The following is a 7,163-nucleotide window of genomic DNA, read 5'->3' as shown; positions in this document are numbered from 1 at the left end:
TTCTGTTGCAGATATGTCGACAAATCGGTGCGCGTTATATTCCACATCGACTGCCATACACTAGGCGCTTCATCTGGTTTAAGCCATGTTAAATATGGAACGAGTCAAATCCAGCGTATTTGTAGTTTTGCTCATTCAAGCCTAAATATTCAACTGAATGTATCTCCGTTTTCATAGTAAGTATGTTCACAATAGGATGCATGTTATACTCCACAATTGCTGCCAAATACAGCATACTCCAGCCGGTTTGCTCTATGTCAACTCTGGGCCGTGTCAAATACGGCGTCATTGCAGGTTTGCATATTCAGACTCAAATAGTCAAATCCCCGTATTTCCGTTGCTGTTGCAAACATGCCGAGTATTCGATGTGCCCGGTACTCCAGATTTCTTGCCCAATTCAGCGCACACTAGACAATTAGCGCTATGTCCGCACTGATCCCTGTCAAATCGAGCGTATCAGGTTTGTAAATATGAAACCGGAATTTGCCTATAGATGGCCCTAGCTGATAGTGTATTTATCACTAAACTACGTCATTGATGCCAAAAGTCGTTGTTGACATCTCACGAACATTTTCGACTGAGAACAGTACAATGAATCTGGCAATGATTCTTTGGAATAAATTGCACACTTCATCCTATAGGCATACCGGACGATACAAGGGCTGGTCGTCCCTCCTTCCGAAGCAATACCAGCCTCGCCGTGCGCCATATCCGAGGGTTGGCACCCTCCTTCGATCACGATGTAAATAGAAGTCGCAGTCTAGGTGCCATAACCCGCATCATCTCCCATCATACCCGTCACGGGACTCCGTCAGGGCCAGGCGCTACTTCGCGGGAGGCTATCATCCTCGCCTCGTCCATCACCTCCCCGTGTGCATATACGCCGACGCAGCATCATACTAGCTTTTGCGATGGCGTGAACGATATTGAAATATGTAACCAAACCTAGTAACACTGTAAATTACTTCCCTACAGTACTTCAGCTTATTATATATTTTAGATAGTTCATAAGTACCTATGCATGAGCACAAACTATAAAAATTTGTTGCGGCATATGAGCCAGAGGGAAATTCAAATCCTATTGGTATTTTGCCTCGGAGTATCAGGATCGTAAGGATACAAGTAAATACACTCGGAGCATAAAAATGTTGCCGCTACTTCGAACAAAGTCGATTCTGAATCTTCCGACTTCCACCCCGACCAGTATAAGTAAACCGAGGCAACCCAAAGAGTAAAGTATCTTCTTATACCTACGAGTATCAACGAGCGATCTGCTGAATTTCGTGACGAACATTTATGGAATATTTTTACACATTGTATCTACGACTCAGGGCCCATAGGCTGTACCTTACCTTATTATTTTAAGTAAATTCGGCGATTACGACGACAATCGATAACCTCAAATAAGTCTGACGGTCAAAAGTCCCATATACCCTGTCCTCTACATATTTCATTATAAAAGACCTGAGGCAAATATTGATGTTGGGAAGTAATGGATTGTAGACTAAGGTACTGCAACTTATTCTATTATGGGAGCAGCTGCCACAAGCAGGTATCTAATCATTCCAAATAAAGACAAATTGTGTCGACTAAATATTTGTTATACAAATAGCATTGTCTTTTGGTAACGGGTGCTTTCCTCGATTATAATTCCACACAGTAGCCGGGCCTCCTAGGACCATAGGAGTTGAGATTACGCCCAACCATCGCACAAGGCACCCAATACCTTGCTCCCTGGATCAGCTTAGCCTGCAGGAGCTGTCGCTCGTATCAGGTCGAACGGGGCACATTCTAAGCCATCCCGTCTCACCAGTACGGTTTCGGAGCAGGTGGGACGCTGCTCATCCGCCGAAGTCCATTCGGTGGAGTCTCCACCTTAAATCGGCCCTCTTGCCAGCATCTTGTCCATCAACCACTGCCACCACGAGTCCATACCCATTAATTGGCCGATCGGAGGGGTCGCTACTCCCTCCGGGCTGTAACTCGATCGCCCGTGGTACCAACCTCAGTCGTTGGTGGGAATATCGTATGGATGTACGGCCATCTGACTGCCGGCCAGCGACCTGCTAACCGAGCTCGGCGTTCCAGATGGGACTCACGTAAGCGGGGGCCTCAAGGTACTTTTGTACCCGAGAACTTATCCCGGCGGTCCCATCCTTGGCATCAGGATCGTGGGTGCGCTACTGCCCAAGGCCACGTAGAGAGGATGTAATATTAATTAAACCCCTTACACCCCCGACAACCTTCCCTGCGGAGTACATAGGGACTCACGTAAGCGGGACGCTTGTCCCGACGGTCCCTCTGGCTTCGGGAAAGTGGGTTTGCCAGATCTCATATGCTCACATAAGCGAGCCCTCCCTGCGGGCTCTTGTTTGACTCTTGTGTTATTACTTGTATTCATCTATTGTCAACTACCTTTTCATCAATATCCTCCTCGTCAGATTCACTTGAACATTTACGAATTTTTTGTCGTTTACCATGATTATAAGTATCTCTTTCAAAGTTCTTCCTTTTTGTCCTAGTTTCCAATTCTTCTTGTATGGTATGTTGATGCATCTGTCGCATAACAATTCTGCTAGGAACATGACACATTTACACTGTACATGTGAATGTGTGTATAAGCGTCAGAGGACGTCCAGGCCTTAGTTGGGACAAAAGACAAGAGTCAGTGGTTAGAAGTATCTGGAAGAGTCTGTTGACAACAAGCGTGCGTACGGGTAGGGTTTCGAGGTCTTTAGAGTATAAGATATATGTATAACTGTTGTGTGCTAAATAAAGGGAATTATTTGTATTTCCGAATCCATTCTATATCTTTACATGGTAGCAGAGCGTGGTTCATAGTTTTGCCAGCTATTTTAGTGCATGGTTTTCAATATTGCGAGTTAGATCGAGTGAGTCTTCAGTAAAGAAAGAAACGTTCAAAGGTTACAAAGAGGAAAAATACACTTCGAGCACGTAGGAACGATTGAGTAAGAGATAAGGAATCATTTAAAATGGAGAGATTGGAAATCGTGATACCAATTTTCGATGGATATTTACGGTATGTGGAAGCAAAGAATAACGATGTTTTTCAAGTATAGAGAATGCGAGATTGTCACAACTAGGGTGAAGACAGAAACAGACAGTGAAGACTGGGACAAAAATGATCCGATGGCAATAAATATAATTTATAGTGCCATCACAAACAGACAATTGGAATATATTAGAGAAGAAAAAACGGCGTATGAGATAGTAAAAAAGTTTGATGAAATGTACTTGAAGGAGTCGACGGTACTACAGGTCGTATGCAGAAGGAGATTGGAAAAGATAAAACTTGAGAACTACAGTGATTCAGCATCGTTCTTTAGCGATTTCGAAAAATTAATAAACGAATTAAACTGTGCGGGTGCACAAGTGAGTGGCAGGGAAAAACTAACTTACATGCTGAATACGTTACCCGAAGAATACAGCTACATAGAGGAAATAGTAGATGCACTGAAAGCCGAAAATGAAACGGTAGCGTATGTAAAAAATAAAATTGAAATAGCGGAGAAGAAAAATAAGTCCAATCGAGGAGAAATGCAAACCAACGCCTTTTCTGCAAAAAAGGAAGGATGCTTCAGATGTGGAAGAGTAGGACATTTTGCGAGAGAGTGTCAAAATGGCGACGACGCGGGAAACAGTATCAGTTTTTGCCTTCGGTCAACACATGGTCGCAGCAGAGGAGGAGGAAACAAAGGAAATACGAGCAGGGGACATGGAAATTTCCATCGTCAGTCAACAACCGGCACGAGCGAGCATGGTAACTCAAGATCAAGCACATGGATAGCAACGGCGCACGCAGCACACAGCGGCGAGGCGAACGTGATAAGTAATTATGAAGTAATGTGGCCATTAGATAGCGGTTGCACAGATCACAAAATTAACAACGTAAATTATTTCGATAAATCTATTAACCTTAAAGAACCGGTAAATATATATTTAGGCGATAATAGATCGATAAAGGCAACAAAATTGGGGAATGTTATAAGATATTTTGAAGCATTTGGAAAGCAAAATGAAATAAATATGAATAATGTATTTTACGCGAAAGAAATGTCCGCAAACTTGATTAGTTTAGGCAAGTTAACAGATAATAGGAACACGGTTATTTCAATAGGAAATATTGCAAAAGTAATAGATGAGGAGAATAAGCTTACAGCGGTAGCGGTTAAAGAAAAGGGAACATATAGAATGAAAAGTATATTGAAAGGGAAGGAGCACTTAGCAAACAGCGCCGAACGTAGTGGTATGAGTAAAAAGGAAAGATGGCATAGGATGTTAGGACACGTAAATTTTAAATATTTAAATATTTTGAGTAAAGAGCAGCTAGTTACTGGTATACCGAATGAAATTGAGAAGGAATTTTTGAAATGTAGGGTGTGCATAGAAAGTAAAATGCACAATTTACCATACAAAAATAATCAAACCAAGGCTAGGGAGATAATGGAAATTATTCATACGGACGTGTGCGGTCCCTTTAAGACTTCCGGATTCAATGAAGAGAAATATTTCATCTCATTTATCGATGATTATAGCAAAATAGCTAGAGTTTATTGTATAAAATCAAAGGGTGAGGTCTTTGATTGTTTCGTACAGTTTGTAAATGAAGCCGAGTATTTGACGGGCAAGAAGTTAAAAATATTGAGATGTGATAATGGAAAAGAGTATTTGAATAATCGAATTTATAAATTTGCTAGGGATAAAGGTATCAGAATTAATAATTGCCCAACCTACGTACACGAGTTAAACGGGACAGCGGAAAGGTATAATAGAACAGTTATGGACATGGCGCGTTGCTTGTTAGCGGAAGCGAAAGTACATAAAAGGTACTGACCGGAAATAGTTTGTACAGCGGTATACTTGAAAAATAGAACACTGGCAAATACTATAGAGAGAAAGACACCTTTTGAAATATTCTTCGGGAGAAAACCAAGTGTTGAAAATCTACATCTATATGGAAGTAAAGTTTTTGTACGAAGACCGGAACAAAAAAGAGATTCTAAATGGGATAAGAAGGCAGATATGGGAATTTTGTTAGGATATAGTGAAGTAGGTTACAGAGTCTTATTAGGTGGGAAAATTACAATAGCGAGACATGTAGAGGTCATAGAAACAGACACAAAATGTATCGGTTTTGTGGAGAATTCATTCGATGAAGATAACGATGACATTGAGGATAATGATTTATTGGTAAACATGAATAAGGAAAAGTTAGAAAGTAGGGAAGATGAAAATGATAACAGTCTTGAAAGCTTAAACATCACTGGAAGATCTACACGTAATAAGAGAACTCCAGTAAGACATCCAGAAAAAGAAAACATTAGTGAAATCCATGCAAATTATTGTAGTGTAGATATCCCTTGTACATTTGAGGAGGCGATTTGTTGCGAAGATAGTGAAGATTGCAAACAAGCTATGGATAAGGAAACAGAATGTCTTTATAAGAATAAAACTTGGAAATTGGTAGAAAGGGTAAAAGGCAAAGATGTATTAGATGTAAAATGGGTTTACACGAGAAAATCAGATGACAGGTATAAGGCTAGATTAGTGGTAAGAGGATTCCAACAAAGAAACGTACCGATGACATATACTCCCCAGTAGCGAATAATTAGACCTTTAAGATATTGCTATCATATTGTTGTCAAAATGGATTAATTATTGAGCAAATGAATGTAGAAACTGCTTTTTTAAATGGTGAAGTAACCTCGGAGGTATATGTAAATCAACCAAAGGGATATGCGGACGGAACGAATAGAGTTTGTAAACTATCGAAAGCGCTTTATGGGTTAAAAGAAAGTCGAAGGGAGTGGTATGAGTGTCTTGATAAGTATGTGACGAGATTAGGTTTTAAGAAGAATAACATAGAGTTGTGCCTATATACACATGGAGAGGGAGAAAATGTTGTTTATTTGCTAATGTATGTAGACGATTTGCTAATTTGTAGTAAAATAAAAGGAAGATACAAAGGGTAAAGAAGTTATTAACTAATAGATTTGGAATGAAAGATTTAGATGAAGTCAAAGAATATCTTGGAATAAATAGAGACTATGATTATTTCAAAAATGAAATAAGATTAAGCCACAAGAAATACATTGAATCATTGACAAACAAATGTAAGTCACAAAATAGCAAATTGTACTGTACACCTATGGAGACCAAATTAAAAATTGAAAAAGCTGAGATAAATAGAAAGGATATTGGATACAAATTTTAATGGGCGCATTGTTGTATATTAGTGAAAATACCAGACCCGATATAAGTTATAGTGTGAATTATTTGAGTAGATTTCAAGATTGTTGTAATGAGAATATTGAAATATTTGTACCGGACTAGAGATTTAAGATTAGATTATAAAAGGAATGAAAAATGTGAAACGATAGATTGATATGTGGACGCTGATTAGGCAGGAGATCAATTAGAAAGGAAATCGACTTCTGAATATGTAATTAGATTGAATGGAAATGTAATTGGTTGGAAGTCTAAAAAACAAAGGTGTGTGACAAAAGACTCGACGTATGCAGGGTATGTAGCTCTATCGGAAGCGGTGAGTGAATTAATGTCCATTAGGGAAATTATGAAAATCTTCAATGTAAATCTCGACGATAACCCTGTAAAAATTGATGAGGATAACTCTGGAGTGATAAGTATAGCAAAGCACGGAAATTTTTGGAAAAATTCTAAACACATTGAAGTTCATTAGCACCACGTTCACGAGTGCTTAAAGGAGAACAAGATAAACATACTTAAAGTAAGTACAGGCGAAAATACTGCGGATATTTTTTCGAAGGCACAGCGTAGAGAGACATTCGATAGGTTTAGGTCATGGATGAATGTATACTAAGAGAAATGTAGATAAGGCAATAAGTGTTAAAGTTTCTGTTACGCAATTCGTCAAAGCATGTAACTACGATTAAGTGTACAGTATAAATGTAAGGAGGCGTGTTAGGAACATGATACTTTTAAACTGTACATGTAAATGTGCGTGTAAGCGTCAGAGGACGTCCAGGCCTTAGTTGGGACAAAAGAGTAGAGTCAGGCGTTAGAAGTATCTGGAGTAGCCGGTTGACAATAAGCGTGCGTGCTAGTAGCATTTCGAGGTCTTTAGAGTATAAGATATATGTATAGATGTTGTGCGCTAAATA

Source organism: Bombus affinis, unplaced genomic scaffold (genome assembly GCF_024516045.1).
Source record: "Bombus affinis isolate iyBomAffi1 unplaced genomic scaffold, iyBomAffi1.2 ctg00000074.1, whole genome shotgun sequence".
Lineage (NCBI taxonomy): Eukaryota > Metazoa > Arthropoda > Insecta > Hymenoptera > Apidae > Bombus > Bombus affinis.
Note: the sequence above shows the minus strand (reverse complement) of the source record.